We start from the raw sequence: 23,383 nt of genomic DNA, 5'->3' as shown, positions 1-23,383 counted from the left end.
CACGTGTCAATATACCGTCGTCGTCATCATCATCAGCATCATCATCATCAGCCTATATTGATGCTCAGTGCAAGAAGAAAACTTATCCCAGAGATCCCCAATTAGCCCTGCCATCCCTTAGCTACATTCAATATGGGCCTGCAGATTCCCTAGATTGATCACCCCACCAGATATTCTGCCGTCCTCGACTTCGCTTCTATTCTCTTGGCACCCCGTTCTGCAACTTTAATGACCCGCCGACAGTGGTAAACTATCACCCGGGATTTGGCAATGCCTGTCGTGAGCACTTCAAGCCCTTTTTATTCTTCTCTAAATTTCCTTCTCATGATCAGGGTCCCCTGAGGATAATCAACATAGATAAACGTACTCCGGCACAGAAAAGTACCACGACACCGTACGCCTCGGTTAACGCTAGGCAAGTTGTGGAAAAAGCAAGATAAGATTATGGGACTTGTGAATGTTCGGTCGTCAGAGGTCTGTCGACCGAACACCGTTAAGTTTTGAAATCGTATCTTGCACCACGTGTCTAAATCATTTTTTCTTACCGCAGCTTGGCCAGGGTTACCTGTTGATGATGTATTTAGGGTTTTATGACGGAAAAGCCAAGTATGGCTAAAGGGCGTCAAGCTTTGTTAATGAGTTTCCAATGTAGCGATGGCACAGGTAGATGTCACAGGGCTGTATAGGGGCCTTAATAAGGTCGCTGTGTATTGCACAAATTGTATATGTAATAAGAATATGACAATGACTAATCAAGTGTACTAAGAACACGAAAGAGACATGAAAGAAAGAAAGACGCGAAAGAGCCCCACACTTGATAGGGAACACAAACTATCTTGTACGGCTACCGATTCAACTGCTACATAAAGTGCCACATGATGTAATGATATGTGACTGTAATGCAAAGTGCGCATGTATCGATGCTACGCGGCGCGCATCTGACGTCGTGTGGCAACTGGCACAATACGACGCCAAGGAGGATGATGATTATGATAATTTATTGGTAACCCCCACGACAAACAGACGCCTACTCTGCTTGTATTAATCAGGTATAACATTTTTTATCGTTCCATTTGTTAGACATCTCCTTAACCTTCTTTCCTTACTCAAGACAATCCAACCATTCCTTTGCCAATTCCCTGTAGTAGGTAGGAACCCGGCAATAGCTGCGGCTGACACCGGACACAGGCGGCAGATAGTATCGCCAACCGAAACAGCCATGACAACGAGTTCACAAGATCTTACGCTGTAAAACGCTATCGCAACAGCATCCTCTGGCGACAGTATGTGCTAGTAATTTCTGTGTTTTTTAACATGTAACACAACATCATTCAAGAAAGAAATCAAAAGTTGCACGCAATTTCGTATGGTCGGGAAGTCATCTCCCAAGAATTGGCCGAAGCGACAGTATCTGGAATCTCTGAAAATCCAAACAACCGCACACACGCTTAATCGAAACGATGGCAATCTCCCGCCAACATGCGCAAAATGCCTGAAGCGATTATTGACGCGGATATAAGGTAAAGGTTTTATGCCTCTCAGCTCAGTGAAGAAGGCTTTAGTGTGGAAGCCGAAACGTCTAAGAATATTCAGACAACCTCATGTTGGTCGGCGTTCTGATTTTCTTCCTATTATCAATCAGGAAGCTAGAACGGCTTTGATGTCGCGGCTCTGCACCAAGAAACATGACCGGATGGAGAGGAATACGTTGGCAGTATGCTAGAGCGAAATGTTTTTTTTTTCGCTCTCTTAGCGTCTGCTTCCCGCCACTTCAGAAGGACACAGAGGACGCAGTCTCTCACCTCATCTACCACAGGTCAGAGGGCCATCTCTAGTCTGCAGAAAATTATAGGTGCCATAAATGTGTCCTATCCTCAGTCGACAAAATAGGGCTTCAGTTTGTCGTGTTTCAGTCGCGGAGGGCCAGAAACTTACCTGCGGCTTAATCACGTGAAGCCTATTTTCTGTTTCAGCGCTGTCGGAGTTGTAGGTCGTAGGGAGGAACTTGGGGGGACAAGACTAGGCGAGCAGGATTTATTTACAGATATTTACATTAGAACAAGAGATACATTCGGCCGTCTAGCGTGGCTCCCAAATGGAGCACGCAAGACGAAGCATACAGCATGCGAGCACGAGGCTCCAAACACAGTTTCTCGAGCACGAGCACGCAGCTCACGACCACGATCACAGAGCACACTAGCAGCCGACAACAGCTGCTTATAAATACTCTGTCCTCCCTAGATCACTAGGCGAGGGAAAAACAGCAGTTCACCGCCAATTCGTAGCGTTCAACGCCAGCGTAGTTGACCCGCCTTTTTGGAGGAGGAGGGCTCACACACACACACGTACGCACTGGTTTCACTGCTTGGTTTAGAAGACTAATGCACTATGTGTCGTATACGTATGAGGCTTTTGTAAGGGTTCATGAAGCATCGGCTATCGCTATTCCATGTTCTGTGCTATAGAATTCCCAGAATATTGTTTTCGGCCATTTGCTCTTAAAGTACTTCATGTGAGGGACGAAAGTAAGCTTTGTGTCTTAAATGATGCCCAAGAAATTCTGTGTGCACAGGTATGTGCTATCCATGTAAGGATTTCCGATCAAGCGGCTTTTTCGTGTGAGAAGAACACAGGTACTTTTGTTGGTATAGAGCTTAAAGCCACATCCATCGGTCTATTTGGATACCTTCTTCAAAGCTGAACTTGCTGATCACATACTGCGAGATTGCATGACCTAAACGCAGTTTATACATCATCGACTTTCATTTATGCGAGCGCATTACTTTGCTCATTGTGCGGCCATGGCGTCATCAGAAAGCCGCGGAAAAGAACGACACACAAATTACGTCATCTTCACCTAACTAAAAAAATGCCCACGATGAGCAGTCGATTCTCTTCCCCATCGCCACTGCAACCGCTCCTTAGCCGAGCACGCTAACCACTGCGCCACCGTTGCAACAGGCGACATTGATTGATATCTTCGAGGCTGTGTACGTGGTTGGGCTCTGTCTGGCGGGCGATTCAGTGGATGGCGCGTGATAGGAGTGGCGTCACTGTCAACGCTATGGAGTCTTCATCGGCGAAATCAAATCGCTCGCCGCTGCGTCGTCTACATAATCAGGCGACACAGCAAAGCGTAGCCGGAGCCACCAGTTCACTACCGGCGAAGCGCGAGATCGTTCCAACGCAGCGCAAAGCGCGAAGCGAGCAGCTGAAGCGAGCCAACGTTCTCCACGCTAGTCCACGACAACGCGGAAAGCAGAACCAGCAGCTGCGGAGCGAGCACGGCGAGCTGCAGCGGCTTCAGCGAGGCAGTATGGACAGTTTGTCGTCTTGAGTTGTTGCGACCTCATAAGCAGCAGCATTACACTTGGAAAGACAACGCAGCAGCACTAAACTCAGCAACATTTCGATGCAACGCGAAACTCTGTGACATAACTCAGCGACAAGTAATGCTTTTCCATTTACTGATCACGAGAATTGCTTCGGTTCCCCCTTAGTTTTCGTCTATTTCAGTGCCTGCCAACACCGCTGAAGACTTGGAAACAGCTAACACATAAAAGAACATGAACATATTAAAATTTGAAAACATAACAGCATTTCTACCAATGTCGCATGCTAATGTAAGTATACAAAGTATAGGTTTGTATAAGAAACGTAAAGATATCTGCTAGACGAATGCAATTACGTCGAGCATCCTGTGCGCCAAATTTACACAGACACGCATTTGAAAATATCCACATCCGATGAACTGCATTGTACACCTGCTGCAGCCGTGTCGTGGGGCAACATAGATAAATATAATCGTAAACACTTCAATACACATATTAGTGTGTTGTATTCACCATTCGGTCACCATTCAGTACCTTAATTGATTCTGAACGGAGACCGAATGGTGAATACAATACGCCATTTCATTCAGTATCCATTCAGTATCCGAAAGGATACTGAACGCTTACCGAATGTATGAATGGTGACCGAATGGATAACTTGCTCGGTGACGTACCACACGTCGCCGTCTATTTCGACGATATCTTGATGACCGGTATCGACGATGAAGACCACTGCAAAAGTTTAAGCGAGATACTCAAGCACCTCCAGGAAGCTGGCCTACGGCTGAATGCCTGGTCCAGTGTCCACCCGAAGTACTTAAGCTCAAGGATGCTACCCAAGAGTTGTAGCAGCGGCGACAAGAAGATATCCGTGCTTGTCATGGCTTCGGAAGCTTGCTGGGTAAGGCGCTACGCTAGGAGAAATGTGAAGGCCGTTCCTAGATTCTTACGAATAATTGAGCGTTCGAGTGACTGCATCTTGCTTGGAAACCGAATGGTTAGTCCCACGTCGTTGTAAGTGGATGTTCTACGGCCATTGCATGAGGGCCATCCAAGAGGACATCCGCAGCAAAGTAAATGCGTTTATTAGGAAAGAATAAAAGAAATTATTTAAGTCAACAATTTGATCCAGACTGCTGCAATGGGAGTGCAAACATCTGGAGCAAGCTTAATACGTTACTTCACAGGGCACCTATTTGCTCAGGAATTACGGAAATAGAAATAGATGGCCGCATTCTTAAATATCTAGAGCTCGCAGAAAACTTTAACCATTTGCTCATAAACGTTGTACAGCCAACGCAAAAATTACAGCCACCGGTAACTCGTGCAGTGACTACAGAAACGAACAGCATCTTTTTCGGACCAACCCACGATCAAGAAGTAGCCTTAACGTTTTCTGCGCTAAAGAACACCAGCGCGCACGAAATAGACGGCTTTCAGATATCTCCGATCAAGCATGTAATCCATATTAAAGCTCCTGTGCTCACACACACGTATAACCTGTCTTTATCTACAGGCTGTTTTCCAAAACCAATGCAAACGTCTGTCGTCACTGTGCTATATAAAAAAAGGAGACAGAAGTGACCTTACGAACTACCGACCCATTTCTGTATTACCGATATTTTCAAAAGGCTTTGAAAAAATTATTTTTAAGAGAGTCATAAACATTTGCACCAAATTTAACATAATAACAAAATCACAATACGGTTTCGTGAAGGGCAGGTCGACAGAGACTGCTTTACTATCCCAAAAAGAAATAATTCTAAAGTCTTTTGAAGTTAAGAAACTCTGCATTGGAATCTCTATAGATTTTTCCAGGGCTTTTGATCGTCTCTGTCATAACACTTTAATTGAAAAAGTAGAAAGATATGGTATTCGTGGCATCCCACTTTCACTCTTGAAATGATACCTAAGTGCCGATCGCAATGTGTAAAAATTAACAATTACTTGTCTCTTCAGCCGATAATCACTGGGGTGCCACAAGGTAGCATTTTAGGGCCGCTGCTTTTTAACTTGTGGAACTTTAACTTTAACTTTTTAACTTGTACATCAACGATATTGTAAAAATTAGTGATAAACCAAAATATATAATCTATGCCTATGACACTAGCATTTTCTTCACTGGTAAAAATATGGGTGCATCGACTACACTTATCAGCACTACATCAGAGAGCCTAAATGCGTGGAGTGAGCAAAATTCATCAGTCATTAACGCATCAAAAACAAAAGCTGTCCTTTCTCACTCGCGGATGCAGAATACTTCTCCAGGCAATAGCTTACGCTTCAGTAGTGCGACAATTGAAATTGTAGAGACGGTTAAATCTTTAGGAGTGTTCTTTAATTGTATAACGTCATTGGAACCACAAATTAATAAGCTAATAACTAATATTTCCAAATGTGTAGGTATACTTGCACGGCTGCGTTCCTTGCTTCAAGTTTCCGTTAAGATAACACTTTATAACAGCTTGTTCTTATCGCATGTCAGTTATTATTTTTTTGGTATGGGGAAATACAACAGCAACGAACATTAATATACATACAAACTACAGAAAAAAGCGAGTAGGCACATTGCTACTGTTGACTATTTGCACACACGGGTGAATTATTTAAGCGATTTAACATTATCCCAATTCATCAGCATTACGAATATTACCTAGCAGTAAGATGTAAAATATCCCTGCTCAATAGCAATCGTGCTTTTTTGGATATTTGTCAACTATAGTTGGATACAACTTTAGAAAAAAGGGGGCGTTTACTCCTCCGAGGCGGATGCACACGAGCATCCACCAATGGGCGCGCACTCTGGACTTAAGTCATGCGCCGGACAGGCGGTGACTCCGCCGTCGGAGAAGATGGGCGCCCGGGCTTCGAACTGGGCCAAGCCGGGTCAGCTGTGCGCGTCAACGCCTCGTCACAGTGAATTCCCAAACTGTTTGTGATTGTCTATCACGCCGGAAATATTACTGCGAGCTTACGATGCGGCATTTGCGCCGCGTGCGTTTATTCTAAGCCGTGATGCGGCGAAGAAACATTGCAGCGAGCATCGCTGACACTGCTCTACGCTTTGTCTGAAAACAGGATCCCACGGCGACCGCTGCAAACACAGATCCTGCCTGTTTGTTCCATGTCTTTTTTATTTCGCTCCCGAGTGAAGTTACGACGAGAAAAGTTTGCCAAAGTCTGGTGCCTACTGTCAGCGGCCGGTGTGCGTGTGCTGTGTCGCTGCGTTTCTCGTCGGACGGGGTGAAGTGATGGAGCAAAACCATTCTCAGGAGAAATGAGGAAAGCGTGCGCGCATGAAACAAACCTACGAGCATCTCAACACAAAATATTTGCAAAAGAAGCCTCCAAGGCAAAGATTTGTCGCCGTCGACTTAGCGTGAACGATCGTTGCCAGCAGTGAGATAGCCGAGCGTCTAACGGCGGTGTTCGAGCGTTGTGTATAGCACCGTCGATTGATTGCTTTCCACCAGTGCTCACCGCGCGCGCAAGCTGTAGAATGCGTGATGTGGCACAGTCACGCATAAGTTGTGTTGCCAGCGCTCGATATGGTCTCCCACAACATAGCTTCGCGCTGCTTTTCCATTCTCGTGGTATGTTGCAATTAAAAATTCCCAGGATAGTGTTAAGAGAACGGTTGAAAAACATATACGAGAAGGTAGGCACAGCAGCTTGTGAACCCGCTCCTATAATACATCTACCCGCGTCTGTTTGTAAATGTGTGTATGTTTTCTTGCGTTTGTCACTTTTTTTTTCCCACGCTTCTTTATATTTGAGTTTTTCTTAGTTTTCGCGTTTGTGTGTGAATACGTGCCTGCTTCCATGCGTGTTTGCGCTTACTCTTATTTCTGTCCTTTTATTTTATATTAGCATTTGTTTTGGCTAGTTTTCTTTCAGCAAAGTCCTTACACATTTTCATTAACCAATCTCACTCAAAGCACTAACTCTTGTACACTGCAGGGCTGGCCTCTTCCATCTCATTAAAACCTTTCTCACACTGGTCTACCTCGTCTTCTCAATCTGCCTACTCGCTGTGATTTCTGTCCTTGCTTCTTGTGTTGTTGCTGCAATGTGATTAAGAAACTTGCTCAAAACAAATTTTGATCGCCTATGAAAACAGAAAGTTTTAGAGATACATTTTCTTAAAAGCGTCATGTGGGTTGCACAGCAACTTTGCCTCTTACCTCTGTTCATGTTTATGCACCAGTGCATGTGGCAGCTCGCCAGAAGTGCACATGAAAGGCTGCATATTGCGAAACAACACCTTGCTATGCTGTTGCATTTTTCATGCATTCAGTCTTAGTAAAGATTCGGTTTCGCTGTCCATAACATATGATGGTAAAAATTTTCAACACGAATAACATTGTGCAATGGGGTGTCATTTCCCGTCTGACGCTTTCGTCGTTGCAAAGACATTTTTCAGTGAAGGAAGCCCAGCAAAGCAGTGCACTGAGAGCTTTTGCAACTTTCACCATTTATTACTTCACAAATGTTATTGTCTGAAGGTGGCTGTCCATCGCTATGCCGATGGCTGGTGAATTAAATAATTGCCTCAATAAAACATATTAAACTTCACTCAGCATTTTTTATTACAAACAATGCTAGCAGAGCTATTCAGGATGAATAATTGTGCTTACATTGGTGTTACTTGCCCGCTCAGATGAACAAATACAACAATGCCTGCGACATGACTGTGATTTGATCTGCAGACTGCAAACGGTGCCTTTCAAGCGTGCCCTCGACTACTGCTATTAATAGCTAACCCAAATGAGTTTTCTGGGCCTCACTAAGCTAATGATGTTTGATCATTTTTCTCTTATTCGCATTACTTGCCTGGGCCAGGTAACCAAAAAAGAAACAATGCCATCACATGAATGTGTGTTTGCATTCAAGCTGCCAACAGTGGCGGTCATTTTCGCGTTGATTGTTGCCATTTGACCAACAGTGCGACGGCTTGACTGCGCTTTGACGTGCAGACTGCTAATGGTGCCTTTCAAGCGTGCCCTCGACTACTGCTATTAATAGCTACCCAACTGAGTATTTCGAGCCTAACTAAGCTAATGAGGTTTGATAATTGTTCTCTCATTCGTATTACTTGCCTGGGCCAGGTAACCGAAACATTATCCCAAACTCTACTCGTCACCAACAACACTGGATCATTCCATTGTGCAGAACACACTTTGGCCGACAAATACTTCACTTCACTGTTCCTGTTTTATTAAACAAATTAATTCAAAAAAGGAAAATAATTGAAGAATGTGGCACATGTGTTATTAAGGAAGCACTTTTATTATGAAATCAACGCAATATTATTTATCACTCACTAAACTTTCAGTGTATATTGTAATTTGTCTTCATGTATTGTACTGTTATTTAACCGTAAAGGAATCTGTGTATCTATATTTTCAGTTCATGATGAATTTATGCATATTACGACTTGTAAAATACTAAGCCCGTCTTGCTATGAATGAATCTTATTCATCAGTCCTCAATGCTTTCCATGTATCAGAGAGGATCGGGTTCCGCTCAAGTGACTAATGTCATTTTTATCCCGAACCTGCCCCCATTCTTGAGATGAAAATAAACTGATTTGATTGAGTTTCAAAAATGAAAGTGTAACAAGCATTTCACGACCCCTCAGGCATAATCTTCGTTGGCCCGCAAGGCTCGGTGGCCTGCCAGTCTCAGTGGGCAACATTGGTCACCTCACCACAAAAACTGACAAGCACAGCCGCTCGGCGGTCAGTCGTTGTTCATCACCAACCACGCTGCGGAGCGCCTAACGGAGGGTGCCTCGGGCCCTCCCTCGTTCACGAACCCGGACGGATCGTCACACTGGCGAAGAGTACCCACGGATCGTCCCACGCCGCAGCGACGGCGAAACACCGCCCCCCGTTGCTGCCGCCATGCCACTGTACGGAAGGCTCGAGCCGTTTGAGGGAGATGGGTCCGCCTGGCCAATTTACGAGGAACAAGTCCACGTGTTCTTTTAGGCAAACGAAACATACCGAGACCAAACAGCGGGACATTTTCCTGGCCAGCTGCGGGACCCGGATCTTCAGTCTCCTGCTCGACCTTCTCTAGCCAGCCACGCCGCATGTTAAGACGCTGAGTGAGCTGCTAGCCATACTGCGATCGCATTTCAGCCCAGCACCGTCCACACTAATGGAGCGTTTCCACTTCAACAACTGGAGCCGCCGGGAAGGAGAGGCCCTCTGGCAGCTCGTTGCTGCGCTACGAGGGTTAGCGAGTGCCTGCGTTTTCGAGGACCAGCTGAACTCGCTGCTCCGGGACCGTTTTATATGCGGCATAACAACCCCGCCATGCAGACGCGACTCCTGGAGCTTCCCGACCACTCGCTGGATGACGCCGTGAAGGCAACGCTGGCAATGGAAGCTGCCGCCAAGGACGCCGGTGAGATTGCTCGTGCGACTGGCTCACCGTCGGCGGAAGCGGCGTTCAACAAGTTGGCGACAATGGGCAGTACCTGGGGTCGCTATGGCGGTGCCCACTCTCCTTCACAGTGCCAGTTCTCTCAAGCACACTGCTTCACGTGCGGAAAAACTGGGCACCTGCCACGTGTATGCTGAAGGGGGAGGACGAACAACGGATAGCAGCAGCAGCAGCCTGGTTCAAGCCCAGGTACCACACAAGCCCGCAGCCAGGGTAGTCGTCGCAAGGGTATGCGGCGGGGGCGTGCAGCAGCAGGCTCTAGTTCTTCCGCAGCCAGGCTCAATGTCGTGGCCGAGGACAAGTCGATTTTCGACATGTGGCACACAGACCTTGTACCGTCGTATGTGCCGCCGTACATGCTGACCGTCGAAATCTGTGGGCACCCCATTTCCATGGAGCTGGACACCGGGACGAGCGTGTCAGTAATGGCCAGGAAACTCTTCAAGCGTACTTCCCGCAGCGTGTCCGTCGAGGCTTCGGGCGTGATGCGGCGCAGCTACACCGGGCAGCTCTCCCAAGTCCAAAGCCGGACACAGGTCAGCGCTCGCTTTGGTGACAGGGAGGCAGCCCTTCCCCTTTACTTAACCAAGGGGTCGTCGCCGACGAGGCTGGATCGAAACTGGATTCATGCACTGGGTGTTTGTCCGCCCGAGTACAAGGAAGCCAGCCTACATGTGGTGAAAGACGTCCCCAGCCTCCTGACCGAGTTTAAGTCGCTGTTCCAGCCAAAGGTGGGCACATTCGCCGGCACGACGGCGAGCATCTATGTACCTGAGGGAGCCCGGCCAAGTTTTTTCAAGCCTCGCCCACTGCCGTTCCCCCTGAAGAACGGAGTCACCCAGGAGCTGCAACAGTTTCAGCGAGAGGGCATCCTCGTGCCCGTCAAGACATCTGAATGGACCGCTCCCATCATAGCAGCTCTCAAGCGAGACGGCAGTGTCAGGATCAGCGGGGACTTCAAGGTTACCATCAACCCCGTCGCTACCGTCGAGAAGTACCCGTTGCCCCGGATTGAAGATCTCTGGTCAGCGTTGTTCGGCGGATAGAATTTTACCAAGCTCGACCTTAGAGACGCTTACCAGCAGCTCGTGCTTCAGGATGCGTCCCGTAAGTATGTCACAATATCGACAACTCGGCTCTTCCAGTACACGCACTTACAGTTTGGCGTGGCCTCAGCCCCAGCCATATTTGAGAGGGAGATGGACAACCTCTTCAGGGGCATGAGGCACGTGGCAGTGTACTTGGATGGCATCCTGGTTACTGGCAGCGACCAAGGGGACCACCTGCAACACCTGCACAACGTCCTAGCACGACTGCAGGACGCCGGTCTCAAGCTCAAGCAGGAAAAGTGCATTTTGCTGGCCCCCAGTGTTCACTACTTGGGACATGTCATTTCCCAGGCTGGCGTAGCCCCGGCCCTACGCAAAGTTGATACTGTGGTCAAGCCGCCTAAGCCCAGAACAAGAAGGAGCTTCACAGCTACCTCGGCCTCATCAACTTCGACAGGAGTTTCCTGTCGAGCCTGTCGGAGCATCTACAGAAGCTGCATCTTTTGTATCGAGATAGTCAGTAATGGGTCTGGAAGAAGGAGAAAGACCGGGCCTTCCAGTGAAGCAAGGAGCTGATCACCAAGGCTCCAGTGCTGATACACTTCGATCCTGCAAAGTCTGTCGTCCTAACCGTAGATGCGTCGCCGTACGGCGTGGAAGCTGTCCTGGCGCACCGGGACAAGGATGGCCAAGAACGCCTTGCGTCGTTTGCTTCTCGCCGGCTTCATGCTGCAGAGCAACGCTACAGCCAGCTGGACAAGGAATTCTTGGCCCTCGTGTTCGGTGTCGAACGCTTCCACCAGTATCTCTGCGTCCGAAAATTCGACGCGGTCACAGACCACAAGCCGCTGTTGGGACTGCTGGGGCCTGACAAGGCAGTTCCTGTGCAGGTATCACCTAGAGTGGTACGCTGGGCCTTGAGATTGGCATCTTACAGTTACCAGCTGGTTTACCGTCCGGGTAAGGACCTGGGACCTGCTGATGCCCTGAGCCACCTGCCCCGGCTGAGGTGCCTGATGCCGTTCCAGAAACTGCGGAAGTGTTCATGCTGGAGCACGCGTACCCGGAGGTACTCTCCAGATCGGCGCTATCGTAAGCGACCAACCGGGCCCCAGCCCTGTCTCAGGTGGTCAAGGTGGTCTCCGTGGGGGTGAATTTGTTCAGCAGGCCTATAGCCACAAGGCCGCTGAGCTGAGCTTGCAGCAGGGCTGCCTACTGTGGGGTTCCAGGGTGGCCATCCCACAAAGTCTTCGCTCCAGGGTCCTGCAGTTGCTGCATGCGGGTCATCCTGGCGTGGAAAAGGCCAAGATGGTGGCCCGGTCCCGTGTTTGGTGACCTGGCCTGGACCAGGACATCGCTCGCATGGTGCAGAGCTGTCAAATCTGCCAGGAGCATTAGTGGGCCTCACATCATGTGGAAATTACTCCTGGTCGTTTCCCGAGAGACCCTGGTCCCGCCTGCATGTGGATATCCTTCAAGGGTCATTACTTCCCGGTGGTGGTGGACGCCTTTTCGAGGTGAGTGGAGGTTCTACCTGTCACCACTCCATCAGCAGGCGCGACCATGGCAACGCTACGACAGGTCTTCGCCGCCTAGGGATTGCCGGGCGTAATCGTGTCCGACAATGGTCCTGCTTTCGCCAGCACAGAGTTCCTGGCCTGGCTGACGAACAATGGAATCCATCGGATGATGGTTCCGCCGTTGCACCCGGCTTCAAACGGTGCAGCCCAGCTGGTGGTGCAAACCATCCAGTACAAGCTCAAGAAGGGCCAGACTGGGGATTTCCGGACGCTGATTGCCCGGATACTGTTTCAGTACCGAACCATGCCCCGCCATGCCACTGGCCTTGCCCCTTGCGAGCTCCTGCTGGGCCGGATGGTCAAGACACCCTTGGACGTCTTGCATCCTGACCTCCGATCCACAGTGCTCCTGAAGCAGCTGAAGCAGAAGCTTGCTGCTGACCAAGGGTGCCGTCCCGGGCCTTTGCTGGAATTGGGAGCTCCAGTTTTCGCCAGGAACTTCCGTCCTGGCCCGCTCTGGTGCGCCGAACAGGTGGCGTCTTCTGCCAGCGCCTCATCGCTGCTCGTCCGCATGCCAGACGGGGCCACGTGGCACAGACACGCCGACCATGTCAGGCCTCGCCTCGGGACCTGGCCAGCACCGTCGACTGCCACTTCAGAGTTCCAACCCGCAGGAGGGCTAGCAGCAACACCAGTCGCTTCCAGTGGAACATCGCCCACCTCGGAGGCGGCAAGCGTTGCCAGTGGTGCGGCGCCCGTTGGGCCGGTGTCAATTCCGGCACCACTCACGAGACCGACCACTGCGGACCCTCCGGATGGAGCGAGGCTGGCTCAGGCAGCACCCGGCGTTGCCACACCCGGCCCTTCAACACCGGTGCCCAGGCGGAGTACTCGACGGCGGAGGCCACCAGACCGTTACTCGCCTGAGTAGCAGGCACCGTCGAGCCAGCTAGGATGGAAGCAGAGCCTCGTACTTTGAACTTGGACGTTTGTTGTCGACAACCAACTGGGGCTAAGGGGGTGTAACAAGCATGTGACGCCCCTTGGGCACAGTCTTCGTGGGCCCGCCAGGCTCGGCGGCCTGCCAGGCTCAGTAAACAACATTGGTCACTGCACCGCTATAAACACAGAGAGTACAGCTGCTCGGCAGTCAGCCATCGTTCATCACCACCGCTGCGGAGCGTCCGTCTAACGGAGGGTGCCTCGAGCCCTCCCTCGTTCACGAACCCGGACGGATCGTGAGAGAAAGCTGTTGCACGGGGTCACGTCTGGTGGCCAGCGTTGGATCGTGATTTTATTGCAGCAGTGAAGGTGTCCCGCAGTTGCCAAGAGGACCAGCGAGCCCCGAAATTAGCACCCATCAAACTTTGGCCATTCCCGGAGGGGCGATGGTCTCGGATACGCGTAGAATTTGACGGACTTTGAGGAGGAGCTACTTACAGATAGCTGTTGACGCATAGACAAAATGTATTGAAGTGTTTCCAGTGTCTACCCCATTAGCAGCAGTTACCATAGACCTCTAGTGGAAGATGTTCGCCACACAAGGCCTCCCAGATTTTAATGTATCTAATAATGGACCGGCATTCGCCCGTACTGGATACAAAAATTTCTTGCAGACGAATGGTATTCAGTGCATACTCGATCCCTAGTACCACCCAGATTCCAAGGGTGCGGCGGAGTGAATAGTACAGAAAATAAAGCAAATGTATAAAAAAGCAGAGTCAGTGACCTACACGCACACATCGCAAGAACACCGCTGTCTTACGGACCAACACCACATGAGGTGACGCGCTGTAGCCCGGCTGCAACTTCTCATGGGCCGGAAATTGAAAAGAGCGCTGGACCCGATTTCCGAACGACAGAGCTGTCCAGACAGATGGATCAAAGCATACGGAAAAATACAAAATCAACCACACCTGTGGTGATAGCACGTGGAGCAACCGTATACTACCACAATTTCAGGCCTAATCCTGCCTGGGTAACAGCTACAGTGCAGTCCGACCAGCGATCCGCGACAACGTTATGGCTGCCAGATGAACGGGAATGAATTAGACACGAAGAACACGAATGCGTAGTGCCATAGCAGCTTGAGGCGCCGAAACACCCGAGCTGCCACATGTGATCACTTCTGCACAACCTAGTAGTGTATCAGCTAACAGTAAATATGATTCTGCTGCGACTGCTGACATTTCGCATTCGCCACGTTTTGATACCATCGATGCTCAAGGTACCAGTGCTACGGACCACGAACGTGGTGACGCTCAGTTATCGAGTCACACTGCGTACCGCAATGCCTCTTCGAGACCAGTGGGACACACACAGCCCCATAGTGACCTGAGCCGCAGCACTCGAGTACGAAAGCCTGTTGTGAGATACGTTCCCCAGAGAGCGCGCAAGCAACTTTCTCGTGTGCTCAAGGTTTGTTTTGTGTTTTCCTAACGATAATTCCACGTTAAGAGGGGAAGAAAGGTGTTATATCCGTTGTCATCTGCCGGGCCAGCAGGCGGCGCGTTTCCGTTCATTTTAAATAAAGATGCTAGGGCCTGACTGGCCAGTAGGCACTTGCACGATGAGCCTCGTCCGCGCGTTTTGTATCACGGCCGAACATGACACATGAATATATTGAAATATCAACATAGCACATCATTTTCAGCAATAGCGCAGGCTACAGTATACTAGGCATTTCTTTGTATAAGGAACTCGAAATATGTGCCAGCTAGAGAGAGACAGAGGAAAGGGGAAAGGCAGGGAGGTTAACCAGAGAGGAAGATCCGGTTTGCTACCCTACGCTGATGATAGGAAAGGGGGAGGTAAGTGATAACAAAGTAGAAATAAAGAAAGGAAGGAGCACCGACATACAATCACAGTCGGTAATTGTGGCCGCATCGAGATACAATCACAGTCGGTAATTGTGGCCGCATACTGTCACCGCATACTGTCACCGCGCAGCTCAGTAGCACTTGCACCACTATAAACATCTGTTCAGGCTACAGCCACTTGTCCAATTCTGATGCCTTTAAAAACTGCAACAGTGCCCTCGATGTGCTAGCTAAGTTCAGCTGCGTCACGCATCCTGTCCGCGAACTTTACACGCGCGCAATCGAAAGCATCCATGTCAGATGAACTGACATTGTGTACCTGCTGCAGGCGTGTCTCTGGGCAACGTAAGGAAGGTTGCCGTAAAACACATCATTACACCTGCTGGCTTCCAGTGACGTAACCCGAAATTGCAACGATGCTAGTAACATGAAATAATCAATCAGCGAGCGCGTCACTTGTCGCAAGAACTTTAGGTGACGCGCGAGTACCTTGTCACGCAAAGAAAGCTCACTTCAATCAATCAATCAATCAATCAAGTCTTTATTTCCAATGACAGTTGGGGGTCCCTTAGGCGAAAAGCGGCAGTAACACCACTTGAAAATACCTAAAGGCCCACGTACATGACAGCGGTATTACGATTCATGCGTTCAAAATCAAATTTACAGTAACCAAGTAAAGAATGCCGTTTTTTTTTTTAAATTAAGAAGAGGTTGTGCAAATACAACAACGGAACAATAGAACAAATAAAGTCAATATATAAGTACACTACAGAACAGTTGTACATTATAGTAGAAATATTCAATATTCACGTGAACACATATCATAAAATGACGAAAATAAACGTGTTAGAAAGAGTAATGAAGCATACTCGATCATGTTCGGGCAGTATAAAAGACATTAGACAAGAGTTAGAAAAAATTCACGCATTTGTTCTTTTGTAAACGTAGAAAATTTGGCGTCTTCCTCTTCATATTTATTAAGTAGGGACGGCAGTGTGAATCTAAGAGACTGCAAAAAAATAGGTCGTGAGGAAACGAGGAACAAGCCACTTGTCGGCGCTGCGGGTGCGTGGATCAGTATAATGCATGCTTATATTAGATAAATCTTCAATAAACACTTTGAATTGTTCGTTTGGGAAGAAATAAGCATGCATCAAAGGAAAATCAAACATGCGTTTCACCCTTAATATCTTATAGCGGGTAAAGAATGTAAATGTAGAACTATTGCGCGGCACGTTTGCAATACACCGAAGTGCTCTTTTCTGCAATAGGTGAATTGTATTTATGTTACTAAGGGTTGTGGTGCCCCAGACTAACAGGCAGTAATTTGTATGGGAAGAAAACAGAGCATGATAAATCTGAAGTTTAGCCTTTTCTAGAAGAAAGTGCCCACATCGTGACAGAACACCAGCAGCACACGATAACGATTTAGTCAGTGATTCAATATGACACGTCCATGTCATATCAGCAGAAAAAGTCACGCCCAGAAGTTTATGTTTCTCCACTATTTCGACGGGTATTACCTCATACGTTAACGATTGGTCCACGCTGACTTCAGTGCCTCGGGATCTGAAAAAGGCAGCTTAAGTTTTAAGTCACTTAAGTCAACTAACAGGCCTGAGTAGTGCACACGTATATACATATACCGAACAAGATACGCAACGCGGTATTCATGAATGCAAGGAAATAAAGTTTATCATATAAAGTATGTGGCTAAGTACGCCACCTTGAGTTACCCCAGTTTCCTGCATAAGTGGTCTGAAGAGAACATTTCTGATTAAAGCACAAGATCTGCAGTTTGGTAAATAAATTTTATTACATTTAGGATTTTTCTGTGGATGCCCATTTCCGATTGGTTCTGCAACACACCATGTCGCCACGTGGTATCTTAAGCCTTCTCGATATCTAAGAACACGGAGAGAAACACATGTTTCTGCATGAAATCGTCGGGAACATATGCTTCAATGTGAACTAGGTGGTTTGTCGTTCATAGGTCTTCCCCAAAACCGCACCCGTGTGGATCGAGGTGCTTGTATTCCAACAAAGTGCTAAAGCCTGCGACTTACAATTTTTTCCGAGTTTGCTTATGCAAATTGTTAGTACAATGGCCGGGTACCTTGCCACAGAGGATATATCACACGTATATAGATAGATATAGATATATAGATAGGTAGATAGATCACACGTATATACATAGTGCCTACTTGCTGGTTCAAAAGAGGGACTACAGTTGCCTCTTTCCATGCCAATGGAGTGTTATATGTTGCCCAGATTATGTTTCAAAGAGACAATGGTGATATGTGTTTGTCATGGTGAAGATGGTCAATGACTTTGTGCCAGACTCTGTCAGTTTATGGTGCAGATTTCTCGCAGTTGTTCAAAAGCTCTCTTAACTCGCCAGCACTCGAAAAATGGCTGTACGGTTCATTTACACTACATTTACAGTTCAGTGCTTCGTTTCTGCTATTTGTTTATGGTTATCAAATGACTGAATAATTTGCAGAGCTGGACACACTCTCTAAATTTTTCCCGAGAGTATTGGCCTCGTCTTAAAGGCTGTTGCCATGATATTTGACCAAAGGCAAGTTTGCCAACAGGTTAATTCTCGTAGCCTGTTCAATAGCTTCGCTTCTAGTGCATATGAATTTATGATGATGATGCATATTCAATAACTATTTCTTTTAGCAATTGGCGCGTTTGTCTCCGCTGAGGTTTCACGTGCTTGAAGTTTACGAGGTTTTTATACAATCACTGAATGGCAAGTCTTTTTAAAAGGTCTGTACATTCTAATATATTGAATCGTTAATTATGCTTGTAAGCGCTGTTTTTGCATTATTAATCGCTGTAATGCCAAATATTTTTCTTTTTTTTTACATAGATCTGTACAACTTAAGTATAGCCTGAATTTAGAGGAAACATGGGTCTTTGTCAAGCCGCGCACTTTCGGCTTCTTGCCCAGGTTCCTGACATTGTGTAATCATGATGTCAAATAAATCTGTCTGTCTGTCTGTCTGTCTGTCTGTCTGCCCGTGCCGTTGAGGACTGGCGTAACAATCCCCTGGCTTTGTTCTGCTCCTTATGTACATTCTTGCATTGCTCACGCCATAGGCAGAAAGCTTTCACGTTTCCGGGTGGAGGGGCCGCCGACCAGCTTCGCAGACTCCGCCCATGCAAGATATATATATATATATATATATATATATATATATATATATATATATATATATATATATATATATATATATATATATTGTACTGAAGGCACTGGGCAGTGGCCATGGTGCTAGTGAATTAGAATTGGACGAGGATTGCATACTTCCCCGTTTCGATTCAGCACCGACCTGTTAAAGCCTACCGCTGCAACCTAGAACTAGTGTTCGCCTAGCAGCACTAGTTCCGGGACCGTCCCGGGACCGGAACCGGAACCGGGACCGTCCCAGGCTGCTGCTCCCATGCCCCCGGCCATCGTCTGCTCTGGCGTTATCCGCCAGCGCGATCCGGCTATATTTAGCGGCACAGATGACCAAGACGTGGAAGGCTGCCTCGCCGAATATGACCATGTAAGCGCCTATAATAAGTGGGAGGACCGCGCCAAGCTCACCAATGTCATATTTTACTTAAATGACGTGGCCAACCTCTGGTTCCGCAATCATGAAGCCGATTTTACCACCTAGTCGACTTTCACGACGACTTTGGCTGAGGTCTTCGGCCGTCCCGCAGTTCGCCGGCTTCGCGCTGAGCAGCGCTTGCGTGGTCGAGCTCAGCGCCAGAACGAGACCTTCACCAGTTATATTGAAGACGTGCTCTCGCTCTGCAAGCGCGTCAGCTCATCTATGGACGAAGCTGACAAGATCAAACACGTCATGAAAGGCATCGATGACCATGCCTTCCAGATGCTCGTCGCGAAGAGTCCCCGTACGATTGCCGAGGTCATACAGCTTTGCCAGCAGTACGACGAGCTGCGCAAGCAACGTGCATCAACCCGCGCTGCTCAGCTGGACACTGAGGATCTATCCCCGTTGGATTTCGGCCGTGACGCTGCCGACATCTCTGCTTTAATGCCAGAGATAAAGCAGCTCATCCGCCAGGAAGTCGCACGCCAACTATTTCTGTCGAATAGCGCACCCGAGCTGTCGACAACCCTGGCTCCTTCGCTTCGTCACGTCATTCAGACGCAGGTTGCCGCGGCGCTGCCATCTGCCCCTCCTCCTAAACCTGCAGCTGGACCGCTAACGTACGCTGACGTTGTCGCCCGGCCTTACGCTCCTCCGGCTCCTGATGCCTACTGGGCCACCAGCACCTTCCATGTACCGCCACCACCTTCGCGTCCGATTGTCGTTCCTTACTCGGTCGCTGCAGCCCCTGTCGTCAACGCGTGGCGAACACCTGATAACCGGCCAATATGTTATTCCTGCCATTTTCCGGGCCACGTAGCACGATTCTGCCGCCGTCGGAGCCCCCATTTACCTGACAGTGGGGGTGCCTCAAGCTACAGGCCTGCTCGACTTCCGCGTCTGGACCAATCTAACCTTCCTCCGGACTCGTCTTACAGTCGCCTCCCCTTCGATTCACGCCGGTCGCCTTCCCCACGTCGCCGATCCATTTCCCCGATGGTTCGCCGACCCAGCGCAGCCCGAGAGGAAAACTAACAGTCGCAGTTCCAGAGGCAAGAACTGCGTTTACGTCGAACATTTTAAAGCCTCATTATGCACCGGCGAACGAAATTGAACTGTCCGTAGACGGCGTCACCGTACACGGACTTATCGACACCGGAGCCGCTGTTTCTATTATTAGTGAGAAGCTCTGCCGCAATTTGAACAAAGTGACCATTCCTCTTACCTCGCTTTCTCTGCGTACGGCAACCTCGCATCGCATTCAGCCTTCAGCGTCGTGCACAGCCCGGGGTTGTCATTCAAAGCGTTATGCATGTCATCGAATTTGTCGTCCTACCTCGTTCCTCGCACGACGTTATTCTTGGATGGAATTTTCTATCTGTCAATCAAGCTCTTATCGACTGCGCTCGTTGCGAACTTACGTTATCAGTGTCGTGTTTTGACCCTGACAACCATTATTCTCCTAAAGTTGTTACCGCCTCTGACATCGAAATCGCACCTTTCTCCGCCGCTCTGGTTCCTGTGTTATGTAGCTCTGCTGCGAACTCATCTGTTTTGTTTACGCCGTCGGCCACTTGTGCGCGGCGCCGGAACTTTCTGCTTCCGTTTGCTGTCGCCAATTTTTGCGAAGGTTCTGCGGCCCTTTACGTGTGCAATCCGTCCGCCTTCCCATCATCCCTACTCTGCGGCGAGTGCCTTGGTACCGCTGAAGCTTTCGATAGCGTTCTCCCGGCCACCATGTTTGGTGATACGGCATCACTTCCGATTTGTGCCCTAACTCCTCCCGCCGCGACCGATGCCCCTGTAGACGTTTTCGCTCGTGCCATCGACGCATAACTCACACCTGCGCAGCACACCGAAATCATTAAGCTCCTCCAGCGTTTTCGTGCCTCATTTGATCTTGGCCAACCATCCTTGGGCCGGGCGTCTGCAGTCGTTCACCGTATCGACACCGGCCAACAAACGCCATTGCGCCAGCGTCTGTATCGTGTGTTGGCTGCTGAACGCCGTATCATCGACCAGCTCATTGACGACATGCTGGAGCGTGGCATCATCCAGCCCTCTAACAGTTCCTGGGCATCTCTGGTTGTCCTTGTTAAAAAAAAAAGATGGCTCCGTTTGGTTCTGCGTCGACTATCGCCGTCTTAACCGAATAACGCGCAAAGATGTCTATCATCTGCCGCGCATCGACGATGCCTTGGACAGTCAGCAGGGAGCCGAAATCTTTTCCTCGCTAGATCTACGCTCCGGTTACTGGAAACTGCTAATGGCAGAGGCCGATCGCCAAAAAACAGCCTTTGTAACTCCTGATGGGCTATATGAATTCACCGTCATGCTGTTCGGCCTCTGCAATGCGCCTGCCACTTTCGAGCGAATTATGGATAGCATTCATCGAGGGCTGAAGTGGAAAACGTACCTCTGTTATTTGGATGACATTGTGGTTTTTTCCACCGACTTTGCGCCGCACCTCAGCCGCCTCGAGCAAGTCCTTGCGTGCCTCTCCACTGCAGGACTGCAACTAAATTTGAAGAAATGCCACTTCTGCGCTCGCACGCTTACTATTCTCGGCCATGTAGTTTCCAAAGACGGTATCCTCCCGGACCCCACGAAACTTAGCGCCATAACCGAGTTCCCTAAACCAACCACCATGAAAGAGCTTCGCAGTTTCATCGGCTTGTGCTCATATTTCCGGCGCTTCATCCGTAACTCTGTCTCTATCATCGCCCCCTTGACGCAGCTTCTCACCGGCAGTTCTGACCTATCAGCCTGGTCCCTGGCGTGCGACGACGCATTCCAAGAACTGCGACGCGTTCTCACCTCTCTTCCTGTACTACGACACTTCGATCCCTCTGCACCAACGGAGATCCATACGGACGCTAGCGGTGTCGGGCTCGGCGCTGTTCTTGCACAACGCAAGGATGGCTTCGAAGAGTACGTCGTCGCGTATGCTAGCCGCACCCTTACCAAAGCCGAGGCGAACTACTCGGTTACTGAAAAGGAATGTCTGGCCATCATTTGGGCAATCGGAAAATTTCGTCCTTATGTGTACGGGCGTCCATTTGACATCATGACCGACCATCATGCCCTATGCTGGTTATCTTCAATAAAAGATCCAGCTGGTCGGCTCGCCCGTTGGGCATTGCGCCTACAAGAGTACGACATCCGCGTTGTTTATCACTTCGGCCGAAAGCATTCAGACGCAGACGCTCTATCCCAGTCACCCCTGCCCACCGGTCCTGTCCACTCGTCTATTTCCGCATATGGAGCCTTCGCCCTAAACATTACCGACATGCCATCAGAGCAGCGCAAGGACCCATGGATCTCTTCGCTTATTGCCTTCCTGTCTAGCCAGTCGCCAGCGCCAATTTCTCGGACGCGCCGTCGTCAAGCCGCGCACTTCATCATGCGGGATAACCTGCTGTACCGCCGAAACTACAATTCGAGCGGTCGCAAGTGGTTGCTTGTTATAACCCGACATCTGCGCCCTGACATCTGCGCCACGTTCCACGACGATCCCCAATGCGGCCACGTTGGTGTCTTAAAGACATACTCTCGCCTCCAGCTTCGGTACTACTGGCGCGGTATGTACCGCTTCGTTCGCCAGTACGTCCGGTCCTGCCTCATATCATGCCAACGACGCAAGACGCCACCTCAACATGCAACCTTTACCATGTCCCGCGCGCGCGTTCGACCGCGTCGGCATTGACCTATACGGTCCGCTTCCAACACTCCAAGCGGCAACCGCTGGGTTATTGTTGCTATCGACCAGCTCACGCGGTACGCCCAAACTTCAGCCCTAGCATCTGCCACAGCAAAAGACGTCACCAGTTTTATCCTTCAAAACCTGATTTTACGCCATGGAGCACCTCGAGAATTACTGAGCGACCGCAGTCACGTTTTTCTCGCTGACGTCATTGCAGCATTGATAAAGGAGTGTCGCATCATTCACCGCACTACCACAGCATATCATCCTCAAACTAATCGTATGACAGAGCATTTCAATCGCACCCTTGGCGACATGTTGGCCATGTATGTTTCCTCTGACCACTTGAATTGGGATCGCATTCTGCCTTTCGTCACCTACGCTTACAATGCCGCCACGCAAAGCACCACTGGGTTCTCCCCTTTCTTTCTCCTTTACGGACACGAACCTTCATGCACTACGGACACGATTCTGCCTTAGCGACCAGATGCTTCGGAGTGCACGACTGTTTCTAGAGCGGCTGCTTAGGCCGAAGAATGCCGCCAGCTCGCTCGTTCGTCGACATCCCAGGACCAGTGGCGCCAAAAGCATCGCCACGATTCATCTACTGCAGCGACGTGCTTTGCTCCTGGCTCGCTGGTCTGGTTGTGGGTGCCCTCTACTCCTCCAGGCCTTTCCTCTTAGCTGCTCTCCAAGTACCACGGTCCTTATCGGGTACTGAAACAAACATCCGCGGTCAACTACCTCATCAAGCCAATGGAAGCGCCTTCCGACCAGCGCCGTCGCGCCCAGGAAATTGTCCACGTCTCCCAGCTCAAGCAGTGCCATGACCCCCCTGTGTTTTCCTGTCCTTAGGTCGCCAAGATGGCTACTCTTTCGGTGGGGAGTGATTG

This window comes from Dermacentor variabilis, chromosome 4 (genome assembly GCF_050947875.1).
Source record: "Dermacentor variabilis isolate Ectoservices chromosome 4, ASM5094787v1, whole genome shotgun sequence".
Taxonomy (NCBI): Eukaryota; Metazoa; Arthropoda; class Arachnida; order Ixodida; family Ixodidae; genus Dermacentor; species Dermacentor variabilis.
The sequence above is the reverse complement of the archived record's forward strand: the minus strand, read 5'-3'. Positions refer to the sequence as shown.